Genomic DNA, 12,772 nt, shown 5'->3' with positions numbered 1-12,772 from the left:
TCAATTTATCCAGAATTGTTTCTGTTTCTACTGTTTTCTTCTATTTAAAGCACAGAATGTGTGTGTGTGTGTGTGTAACATATATGAACAAGGTGCCTCATTTATCATGCATTTGCATTAAGCTGTACATAATGTGTGTACACACATTTCAACACAGAATGTGGGTTTTTATCAAACTGAGTGTATGTTTACACACAATATTTGAAACAACGCTCCTACCAGTGAAAAACAAAGCCGCAGATGCAGCATGTTTGCTTGACGAGAAACTTGTTAAATTATGGGGCTGGATATGGAGCCAGTGCATTCATTAATTCAATAATTATCTATTAAAGTCATTTAATTTTTAAATGAAAACAATCCACAAGTCAAGAATTCAAATATTACAATTATTATTTACTTGAACAATAATATTTTGTCTGTTGCTTGAAGCCATAGAGCATATTATTTTTGAATATTTCTATTTCTATTTCCACAGACGGAACACATTAAGTCCAATCTGACATTATTTATCGACCGACTTTGCGTATTTGAGTCACTGAGATTTGGATTAAACTCATTCAATTCAAGTGCCAAGAACTAATAATAGTTGGTTTCGATTTCCAGCATTACAACAAAATAGAGAACCCCCTGACTATACTCTACAAAACCCCGTGTCTTTGTCTTTATAGTAGATACTGACTTTCAAAACCAGTTATGGTAACTTCGCCGGCATAGACACAAGTTAAAGTTAAAGTTAAAATCAAGGCTCTCGGATATGATCCCTGCTTATCTACATTCTTTCAAAGTGACCTATATCTGCATGACAGGTTTTAAAGTCTGATAGGCAAAGTGTTTTCTAATAATGTGTCTTAATGACTCTTATTGAACTAAAGGATAGAGGTTAAGTAATATAGCCACCATGGTGAGTTTTACACACAACCTCTTTCATATTTTAGGCAGTGGTGTATTTGTACTCATCCCAGCTCTGGTATGACTCATCACTACCAGCAAGTAGAGAGCTGAAGATGCTGAAGAAGATGACATTATGTGGTATTTCACCTAAACTAAAACTGGCCATGTGTTGTTATGAACTGGTGCATGCAAAGTGTTATTATGTCTTCATGTCGGTACGAGCTTCATGAATCAGGACTCTTGTTATACCGTGTTTAGTAAACGCTATTCTAGTGAAATTATTATGTTTTTGTGTTTCTCTTTGGTTAATATATCTGGATCATACTTATTGGCTATCGTTGATAGTTTATGACCTTTGGCCTTTGAGCAAAGCCCAGAAGTGAGTTGCATTATTTCTGGCATTGATCCACACAGCTGGACCCACAGACCACACCAAAAGCAGGGAGGTATTTCGTGAAATGTTTCGTTCAATGAAATATAACTCTAAGGAGACTTGAGCTTTGTCAGAAAAATCAATGCATATTCCAGAAAAAGACTACTGGACTGTAGATTCTGTGTGGCAGCACAATGACTATAGGAAATAAATAACCAGCTTCTGACCCTTCACATAAATTAACAATTTTGCAGTGCTATCAATGTTTGAATCCAAGAAATCCCATGATAAATAAACATGGATCCACATTTATTTTCATTCCTATAGAATTTTAATTTATTTAGCAAACAGGTATCAAGTATTCTCCTTTAAACCAGCTTTACTCAAGAAATAAATGCTTTAATAAATAAATAAATAATAGCTCTAACAAATCATATAGAAGATCATGTATAGGATGAGCATACTGACCAACCCCTGATGTTCCTGGCGAGAGATCTGTTTGTGTGCTGATGAATCACAGGCATTCATGCTGCTTGAAAAATGGGCAAACTTTGTCAAAATCATGTAGCTGTGTCACACCAAGTGTTCGCTGATGCATGTTGTCAGCTTGCAATTTGCAAAGCAATACAATTCCAATATACAGCAGAACAAGCAGAATATATGTCCATATTGTGCAATTCTAAAAAACAACGTCTGCTCGTGCAATCGTAATTGAATTTGCTCTTGTTTTGCTGCATATGCTTTCTGACACCCAAAGCAGTAGTTTCTACCCTCTAAGAGGTTTGTGGCACATGGCCAAACCAGAGATATTTCAAGGCGTTTACGTAAGGAGCTTGACAACTTGAATGAGTCAGTGGTACAAATTGTGGCTAATTTTTGGACACTAAGAAAGAGCTGTCGTTGTTACATTTATTGCCGACAATTAATGAGAGCTTGATGTGGGGAGGCAGCTGCGGAAGAAAAAACAGACATTAAAATTGGCTCTCTTGGCCGCTCAGTGGGCTGCAGGTCTGAGGCAGTGACCGCTCGACCTGATGTGAGACAGAAATAGACAGGGAGGAGTCAGTGGCATGGCAGTGAGTAATGTAGTTGCAGACAGAACAAAGACACAAATCTGTGTCTAGTGCCTCAGCCGAAATAATAAATAAATAAGTGGGAAAAAAAATAAAACAACTGACTTCTGACATGCTGCAACAACAACTGACTTCTGACAAAGCTGCAAAGCTGAGTTACCCTTAGACGAATGTCAAGATTTGACGATGTTTCCATTTGCTTGGCACGAAACAAAACCCCTCATAATTTCAAGTCTCTCCTTCATTTTGGACTAACAAAAAGCCATTTCAGTTGGAATTTATTTTTCTCTCTGTAAACGACAAACTGAACTCACATTTCTGCCTCAGGCAGAGGAGTTTGTTTCATTATTGATGCCAGAGCAGTGTCTGACCTTTTACATGCTTAGAGACACCATCCACTGAGCTTTAATTATTAATATCTGTCCAAATGTAGTCTGTACTATCTGGAATTGTGAGAGCACCAGCATTCGTTTTGTTTACACTTGCAAAAATGTCTCTCATATAGACAAAATGCCATTTGAGTTTTGCAGTCAGGGATGTATCAGCGACACGTTTTCTAATGTATGTTGAGATATTACAGCAGCTGAACCATTAAAGTTCAAGAACAAACCTCAAAAGTCAGCTTATGACAAAATAGTAAGAGTAACGCCCTTCAGTGACCTTGTGCAAATACATACTTTAAACTTGTACCCATAATATATATGCCCTCCCCCCAGGTGCCAGCCAAAAGGTTTAGGTTCCTGCATATAGAGTAAGTATGAATTAAGGCTTGCTCATCCATCACATTAGATGTGCTAATGTGCAATTCATCTTTTCCTCACTCACTTAATAATAGGGTCTAGATGTAGTGAAACACCATCAACATGGCAAGTAACCACCAGTCTCTGTGTTCCCGTCATCTAGCTCATATTTTCTCAGAAAGGTTCACATAGCATCTAGAAATGAGAGTGTGAGCAGTCAGATGTGAACCTCACAGGACAAACAAAGGTCAAGAATGTCTGGTGCTTCACAAAGCATTTACATTGTTCCTGAATTTGGTCTGGTTAGGGTTGTGGGGGTTTAATTTAGGCTACTATTTTATTTGTATTTTGGGAGATTCAAATGAGGTAGCTGAGGTTGAGGAATTGACAGAGCCAGAATTTACAGACCATGCTGACAGTGCTGCCATATGTAATGCTAGAAACACATAATAATTAATACTTCCCATTTTCTCTTGGTGGGGCTCATGGTGGTATGGTACATTTATATATAAAACAGGCCACACCCACACATTTATCCACACATAAATCCAAATTCAGATAATGCCATTGGCACCGTGTTACTTCCCTGAACAAAAGAAGTCTTTTGAACGACAAACTAAAAACAGTGAAAGTAATCAAAGGCACCTTGCCCTATCTGCCACTTTCTTGACATGTTGGCATCCTGTGTGATTACAAAGAAAACACATCTGTCCTGTGAGATTTCCTTTTTGTATTACCCCGAGATCCAGTGTTATGGTTGTTCCAACATCAGACCAAAATCCAGACACATTGAGTAGATCTTGTCAAGATGTTAAACGGACACCTTCTGATAGAGGACGATTTGTTCTTTTCCAATATAAGGTGATAGCAATGCATGAGATAAGTGTGTAAAGATCAGAGGCTACAGATATGAGGTGGATGTAAGGAGAATTAGAAGAGGGGGAGTCAGGGCAGATGATATCGGTCTCCTTGACTTATATGTCAGTGGATGACATAAGCTTGAGATGGCAGCTGAAGGACAAGTGTGATACAGGTATATGGATGATTTGCGAACATTCTAGAGCTATTGCCTATATTACTGCAGGAAGGTCGGCATGGCTTAAAATACAAACACAACGTGTATTTAATCATTAATTGTGTATGAGCAAGTGACATAGTAAGAGCATAGATGCCTCCCTCAAATATCAATCATATTATCCTGTTTCACCAGAGACAAACCTGTGTATGGTGTTTCAACTAACTAAACTAAAAGCCTAGCGATCCAATAAGTGAAAAAGGAAAGATGGACAAAGACAAGAGGAGGTCTGAGTTTAATTATTTGGACAGCCAAATTAGCTCTTTTGGTGGATTTTGTTACTAAAGCTACTCAGTTACTCAATTTAATGTAACTAAATTTTATTTGTATATATATACTATTAACAACTGACATTGTCACAATGCAGCTTAACAGGGATCTAAAAATTCTAAATAAAAATGATGAAGTTTAAAATTTTAATTTATATCAATCCCTAATAAGCAAACCAGAGGGAACGGTTATGAGGTTATGAAGTTGTTTTATGAAGATGCTAGCTCAGTGCTCTTCTCTGGCACTTTTTCATTGTTGCCTACATCCTCATTCTTTTTAATATTATAGATAATCACTTTCTCTTGTCTTACTCCTCTGATAAATAGCTTTATATATCAGGTTAACTTCCTACTCTCACAGTTAATTAAGGACAAACTGAAATATTGTTTTTGTTTGTCAAGAAATGCATTGAATACCTTTAAACCTTCAAAAATTGCAAAGTAAGACCTCTGTCACTCTTCACCTTTGTGTGCTCTAGAAGCCAAATCTTTTACCTAGTACTGAGTAATTCCGCTAGTCATAGTTTACAATGAAGTTTGGATTCTCATAACATTTCCTAAAGAGTGAAGAGACTGCAGATTACCCCCATAAAAAGACACTAATCCTTAAATACTTGCATAATCCTTAAATGTTTACTAAGGTTTATGTAGCACAACTGACAGTACTGAACCCTCAACAGTTAAATTTGATGCTTTCAAAATGTAGAGATTTCAGTTTATTAGCTTAGTGAAACAGAATTAGGTCACAGAAGAGGACAATAATAATAAAACAAGACACACATGGGAAAAACTAATAAAAGAAAAACTAATAGTAATAAAATGAGATACACAGGAAGTTTAAAAATACAACCCCTGTGATTACTGTTTCTAGTCTCCACACCATTGGGGATGAACACAGATTTTCTGATTCCCCCTTCTTAACTGCCAACAGAACATTGCAGGCTGTAATCCCCTGCCTGCTCGCTTTCACTGTCACATTCCGTGGTCATGGATGGGAGGATTTGGGCTGTGACACTTTTGATTTTAGGCCAAAGTAACCAAAAGCACTTTAACTTTGACCTTAACGCTGTTTGTGAATTACTGGAAAGCACAGAAAGTAAAGACAAAAGCCACTGGAAGGGGAAAAGGTTTGCAGCTGATCCGATAATTAATGCTCTTACGGTCTTATTTCCCTCATTACAAATTCATTCAGTATGAAGAACATATTTAAGGATATAAGCGAATAAAATGCATGTTATCTAGCCTTTACTTTAAATGACACAGTGTTAACTGTCTTATTAATTCATTTGCCACGGCAGCATAATAATTTATTTTGTATAGTGTTTCCATAACATGCAAGCCATAACATCAGCCATAACATTAATACCACCTCTCTGATATTGTGTAGCTCCTCCTTATCACACCAAAACAGCTCAGATTCTTTGAGGTATAGACTCCAAAAAACCTCTGAAGGCATTCTCTGGTATCTGCCACCAAGACATTACCAGCAGATTCTATAAGTCGTATAAGTTTGCATGGATCAGGTTTGTTTGTCCAGCACATCCCACAGACGCTCGATCAGACTGAAATCTGAAGGCCAAGTCAACACCTTGAACTCTTTGTCATGCATCTCAAACCAGTCCTGAACAATTTTTGTAGTCTAACAGAGTGCATTATGCTGCCATTAGGGAATACTGTTGCCATGAAGGGATGTACTTGGTATGCAACGATGTTTAGGTAGGTGGTACAGTATGTGTCAAAATCCACATGAATGCCAAGACCCAAGGTTTCCAGGCAGAACATTGCCCAGAGCATCACACTGCCTCTGCTGACTTGCCTTCTTATTGTAGTGCATCCTGTTTTTTCCTGCTTTCAACACATCAACTTTGAGAACTGACTGTTTGATTGCTGCCAAATATATCTACCCCTTGACAGTTTTAACGTTATATATAGTGTATAATGCTGGCCATACATTAAGCTTAGCTGGATAGGCCACCCACTTGGATGCCTCTTAGATACCTCTACAGTCATCAGTTGCTCTGTAATTTGCAGCTAAGCTACTTCTGCACCTTTTTTTTTTGCTAGTTTTTCCATCTTTTTATAGCCACTACATTAGCTTTATTTTCAACGCTAGGTAATATTTTAGAACTGGTTCACAAGCTGGTAAATAAGCTAGAATGTTGCATGTCCATTTTGTATTCCATCCTCATTACTAATAATGATGGATGAATAAGTCTTTCTAAAAGACCTAGCAATGTTTTTCCTCTTAAAAGTAAAGCCATTTAATGGAGGAGAAGGAGTGATGGAAAAAGCTGAGGTAAAGTAGATTGAATTTGATGTCATTCAGCAGAACTAGCATTGGTTGGTGTCATAACCACTGGCCTATGCTGTTGTCAAGCACATAACAGTTGCTTACTGTTAAAGAAAAGTGCCTTGCTTGGTCCCACCGTGGGCTGCTTCCTGTCTGTCTCCTCGGGTGTTTATATATGGGTTAGTGTGGGCTCACACTCTACATCACGCCTTCATTTGCAGGAAGGACAGGATAGGGGGGCAGATCGATGAACAGAAAAACCCAGTGTGTCTTTTTTCAAGGCCACAGGTTGGCTTGAGTTTCCTCTTCAGCTCCAGAAGTGCCACAATTAGGCAAGACCAGTTCAATCCAAACTAGGAAGCAGTAATGGTGTTGATATATATTTTTTTCACTTTATTGTTTAAAGCTAAGCCACACAGTAATCCACACTGGGAGTTACTAGCTTTCAATCACGCAAGCAGACCACAGGATGTGAACCAAGTCTTTACTTGGCCACAAAGTGGGAGTCGAATGAGGCTTCAGCGGAAATGTGGACAGCTGACCACTATATGAATCATAGGACTAGTAGACGTTTTTATTTACCCAAGAAAAGCAATCAATGAGAATTTGGATTCTTTTTTTTTCTTGTTTATTGTCAAAAGACAACAAAATCAGTCCCACTGCAAATTCTGTCCCATAAATTTGCTGTTTGTTAGAGAGGACTAATTTGTAGCTTCTTGATTAGACTACCACAATATTTACAACACACATTTCTCAAGCCACTTATGTCACATATTCCCAAATCTGGACAATATTTTGTCTGAAAAATATATCATATTTTGTAGTGAAGTCGAATACTAAATATCTAGCCGTGAGTAGATACTATACATATTTATATATATTTTATATGTCTAGTGTTGGTGTGTAATATATAATACTGTGGTAAATACATTTATAGTAGTCCTTCATATGACCCTGTTTTGGTCAAGATCCATCTAAAAACGTTATGCCTTTATGACTTTATCACTTACATGCGTAAATAGCCCAAGGGGCTCATGTGGAAAACATTTCATGAATAAACAGGATGGTGTGGACTTTTGGCACCAGCAAAAGATGCTCAGGCAAGATTTCTTATCACTGAAATGTTGAGCATTGCTTTGAATATGATGGGGAAAAAAACATTCTTGAGTAATCAGAGGTTTTAAAATTACTTTATGTGTGAGGAACTAAATCCCATGTGCACCGTGTTCGGCAATTTCCTGTGATTTTCACAGACACACAAAAATGTCTGATGTTGTCTTAGTCCACTGCAGGTAATTCATGAAGTACTTTTTTTTTTCTTTTAAATTCTGAGTGCTTTCATATCTCAAAGCGATATTTTGGGACTCACTCACACACTCAATCCTGCTTCACTTGTTATTTGCTGAAATGCTGTTCCAGTTAAGAATTTGAACATGTCTATTGAGTGAAGAGGCATACATTTGCATGTACTGCAGATGTATTCTGGATTTTAATGAACTCTTGTAGTCAGGAAGTTTTAGTGAACCATCTACCGCTACTGCAGATTTATATTTTGCAGGTAGAATATAGGCAGTTGTAATAAATAACGATTAAAATATGGTGTTATAGGAAAATTATCAGTGATGGGTTATTGTGATGTGACCCATTGCAGAGCAGAGAGCTGTCACTCAGAAGCGGACTATTTTAAATAGCAGCACATCCTTAACAATTTTATTGCACTCATCGCAGCTATTTACCATCAATTACATGTTTACGTAAACATGTTGTACTGCTTAACTGATGACGGTATAAGTGTCAGAGAAAATTAAACAAGACCAATCTGAATTGAACAGTGCAGTGGTCTTACGAGAAACAAAATGCTTGAGAAATGTATTTAAATAAGAGTAAACGTACCCTTACAAGTGCTAATTTGTAGTATACAGTATACTATTGTATATACAACATATAATGTATATATACAGAAATAAACTTGCATTTCTCTTTTAACTGATGGACCAATCCTGACACTGACAGTGGAGCTGTTACCTGTTTATGTTTAAGTCAAGATGTGGCATGTAGCTGTGAAGACATCAATGCTTCTTTTTTCCCCTGGAAACTCTTTCAGCTCCACTTGTTGTCAGTAAATAAGCACATGGCACTCCTGTTCCTACTGGCCTATTTGTATCTTTCTGCTTTTGTACTGAAAAGGCTGTTGGCTATTTCCAAGATAACCCATTTTCGTACACTTTCGCAGTGACGTTGTCAGCTTTCGATCAGAAATTAGCCTTCCACTAAAGGTCCTGGTTGGTTTAAGTGTTAAGTAAGAAATGCACAAGCTACTGGAGTCTAAAGTGTGTTGACGTAATTGCTGATAATTAGAACGTATTTGAGCTTTCATTTTCTTTGTTTAGAAGCAATTTGAATAAGAAGATATATTAAATATTATAATGTTTATAAAAAGAATTAAATTTGCAGGAAGCATAAAATCTGAAAGGGAATATTAGTGTGTTGCAAAACAAGGAAGAAGCTACTGGTTCATTGTGTGTAGAATCTATAGCTAAACAAATGTAGTTCCTTATTTCTCAACGACAAATTAGAGTATTTTTAGACAGACAACAGTCTAAGTATATTCCAGCTTTGTCCATAAAGAGCTGATTTTGCTTCTCAGGCCCAGACACTGTTATCACATGCCCTGTCACTCACTGGTCAGTCACCATGACATGTCATAGTGTCTAATATGTGGACTTTAGGAAAAAACGGTAGATTGGAAGAGTTTCCTTTAATGTTCTCTGTGTAAGTCACATGTCAGCACCACAGCATACACTGGGAAAGTGAAGCCCTACTTTATGATAGAATCACGTCATGAGATTAGACTTTAGGGCTTTTCACACTGTGTTTAACCCTGGGTTATTGTTGATCTAATTTAGCCATTTTACAATTTTTTTTTATTTCAGAAATCATTTTTTACCAAGAGTTATGAAACCCTGCTTTGAAACAGGTTCTGTCAGATATGTACAGTGTGAAACGATGCAGTGTTCGAACAGAAACCCAATCAGTGTGCGTATCATATCCGTATGCTTCGTACAGTCACAGAAACCCTGCTTGTTGTGTAAACAGCAGTGAAAAAGTTTACTATTTTTTTTTTTTTTTTAACTTTTGTCTTTTTCTATGTTTTCTTGCCTTTGCGCATCTCAGGAGGCTTAACAGCCAGTGAGTTTTTTCTCACTGAAGCCAAAGCATGAAAAAGCTGTTATGTAAACTGTTTGCATGCTGTATTTATCCAGTCATGCTTTTTGGATGCCACAAATATGCAAATAAGAACATTAATTTAGAGTTTGAAAACGTACAAAATAAATCAACAGATTTATTATAGATAGGATTAATTGTTAACCTTAGGTAAAGTATGAACAGTGTAAAACGTGAAACAAGGATTTTCTTTACAATGACCCAGGGCTAACTATTTCAAGTGTGAAAAGACATCCTGTGTAGTACTGGAAGCTGAAAAGCTGTGGCTATTGTACATGTTGGTTCTTTGGCTTCTTCCTCCTCCATGTCCTTATCCTGTGTATCTATGTTATAAATAAAGTTATGAATCATTACTGTGATCTTAGACTTTTGGTTTTAAGAGTCTTACATTTTTATTTAATGTCTTCTATATTAATGTGGTGTCAGTAGCAAAGAGATTATTTTATCCCCTCTTTAGCAGTTACTGAGAAATTTTGGGTGTAATAAACACAGACCTGGTGGCTTATTTACTGCACATGGTCAACTAAATGAGCTGAAAATATAAGCCCAATTTGGAGATCACTCTGCATATTCACCCGTCATGGCTGTCACTCACAGGATGTGTGGGTCTACAGTTCGGGCTTGAAAGAAATCAGCCACAGCCTTAATTCTTACCATTCTGTGTAAATATTTTTCTTATAACTCTTGTTGGTTGGTGTTGTGCTCAGTTCCACAAAAATAGAAAATAATCTGAAGTGTATGCTAAAAATAAATTTTATATTGATTTTATCTTTGAAAGATAGGAAGTACAAGCTTTGCCCACCATTTATATTGTTCTCTTCAAAATTAATTTGCTCATGAAATAATAATAATTAAATGTAATGAAAACATTTTTTAGATCCATAAAGTATTTATTTAAGAATGTTGCATATTGCGGGACTAATAAATATAATATATGCCAGCCTGGTGTTAACATTAGAGAAAAATGTGTAGGATTTTAGGAATAATTCAAACATTTTGACAGGCAAAACAGTGTTGTATAACACATATGTAGATTAGCACTTTTTCAGCTTTCAGCTTTATGGACATGAAAGAACCTTGACATTTCACACCGGATGACACACGACACTGGACACGGTCAAGTGTTACTCATTAACCATAAACTCACACAAAGGTTCAAAGGTTTGATTCTAACACATTAGTCTGCATTAATAATGCCAAGCTGTGTCATCCTTTAGCCTTCGTCAGCTTCCTTTTTATACACATGGCAAAAAGCAGGTGAAAGAATTCTGAATAGAAACAGCATTTTGCAGAATTTAATATTACAAGATATCATAATCCAAATATTAGATTTATAGACATTTATACTAATTTTTAATGATTAATATTATTTTATGTATGTGTAAGAGATGTCTAGAAGTAGTTTCATATTCATATGTATTTGCACTCCATAAAATTTATTTATTTATTTATTTATTTATTTATTTATTTATTTATTTATTTATTTATTTATTTATTATTTTTTGGTTTATATGTATTTGCACTCCATAAGATTTATTCATTCATTTATTTATTTAATTAATTAATTCATTTTTGTTTAATCTTTTTACTTCATCAGCAAAGCTCAACACACACATCACGAATATGTTGAAAATGAGGCTAATACCTGTAATAATAACACAAGACTGTGCTTGAAAGAGAAATTAACTCAGCACCTAAAGTAGTAACAATATATTCCCTGTAGCTGCTTTGACTGGCTTTGTTGCCGCATGACATGATTAATAACAATGCCAGGCTGCATTGGCAAACAAAATTAATAAAAACTGGATGTGAGCATGACACAGAAAGTGGGAATATGTTATGTATGCTGTTGGCTTGGTGCAGTTAAAAATGAGGATATTAATTCGAGTAGCCTCATTCAGGTTAATGGTCACCTCCTCAAAATGGTTGTTCACACAGAGCAGCAACTGCTTCCCTTCTCCAGCCAGTGCAAATCTGATTTCGCTAAACATTTAAGTGACACCTTCGGTTAACGAAGAGTGTTAGCATATTTATCATCAAGTGATAATGGCTGGTACGGAAATGTGGCAGTTTCAAGTTCAAGATTTAGACAATGATTTCGACACTTCCTCACAGACTACCAATAATTTTTCCCTTCTCAAACGCCCAGTTTAGTATAAAGATGACATCATTTCCAACATAATTACCAACATTATTCATGTACAGGGTCAGAAAGCAGACAGGCATAAATAATCGGTGTAACTACTTATCCCTCTTCTATAATTACTTTTAAAAGTTTTTCTATAAGAACATTTCTTGGTCTTGTATATTTTCTTTATCACTTGTTTCTGGACCTTATTATTTAGTTATTTATTTATTTTTACAACTTTGAAGTAGTGATTTCTTCTTCTTCTTCTTCTTTTCTCTCTCTCTCTCTCTGTCTCTCTCTCTCTCTCTCTCTCTCTCTCTCTCTGTCTCTCTCTCTCTCTCTCTCTCTCTCTCTCTCTCTCTTTAACCTTAGGCTAAGCAGGTAAACTCTGTTTGATTACAGAAACACTAATCCTTTTTTTGATTCAGGCTGGGTTTGTATTGGAAAATAAAGCCTGCTCTTCAAGGATAAAATAAATGTGCACAACAATCTTAAACATGAAGCCGGAAACAGCTCTGTAATGTAAAGAAACTTTTCTAAAGAACCTTTTGATTGATGGCTCTTTAACTAGTCATGTCCGGTGCCACAGAACCGAACAAAGACAAATTCCCTGTAAATGTTACCTTCATGTGATCTTCATGGTAGAAAATAAACACCGTTTATTTTGGCAACAGTAGAGAATAATAATTTTTTTAAAAATCATATAAT

Source organism: Hemibagrus wyckioides, linkage group LG02 (assembly GCF_019097595.1).
Source record: "Hemibagrus wyckioides isolate EC202008001 linkage group LG02, SWU_Hwy_1.0, whole genome shotgun sequence".
In the NCBI taxonomy this organism is placed as follows: Eukaryota; Metazoa; Chordata; class Actinopteri; order Siluriformes; family Bagridae; genus Hemibagrus; species Hemibagrus wyckioides.
This window is presented reverse-complemented; position numbering follows the sequence as displayed.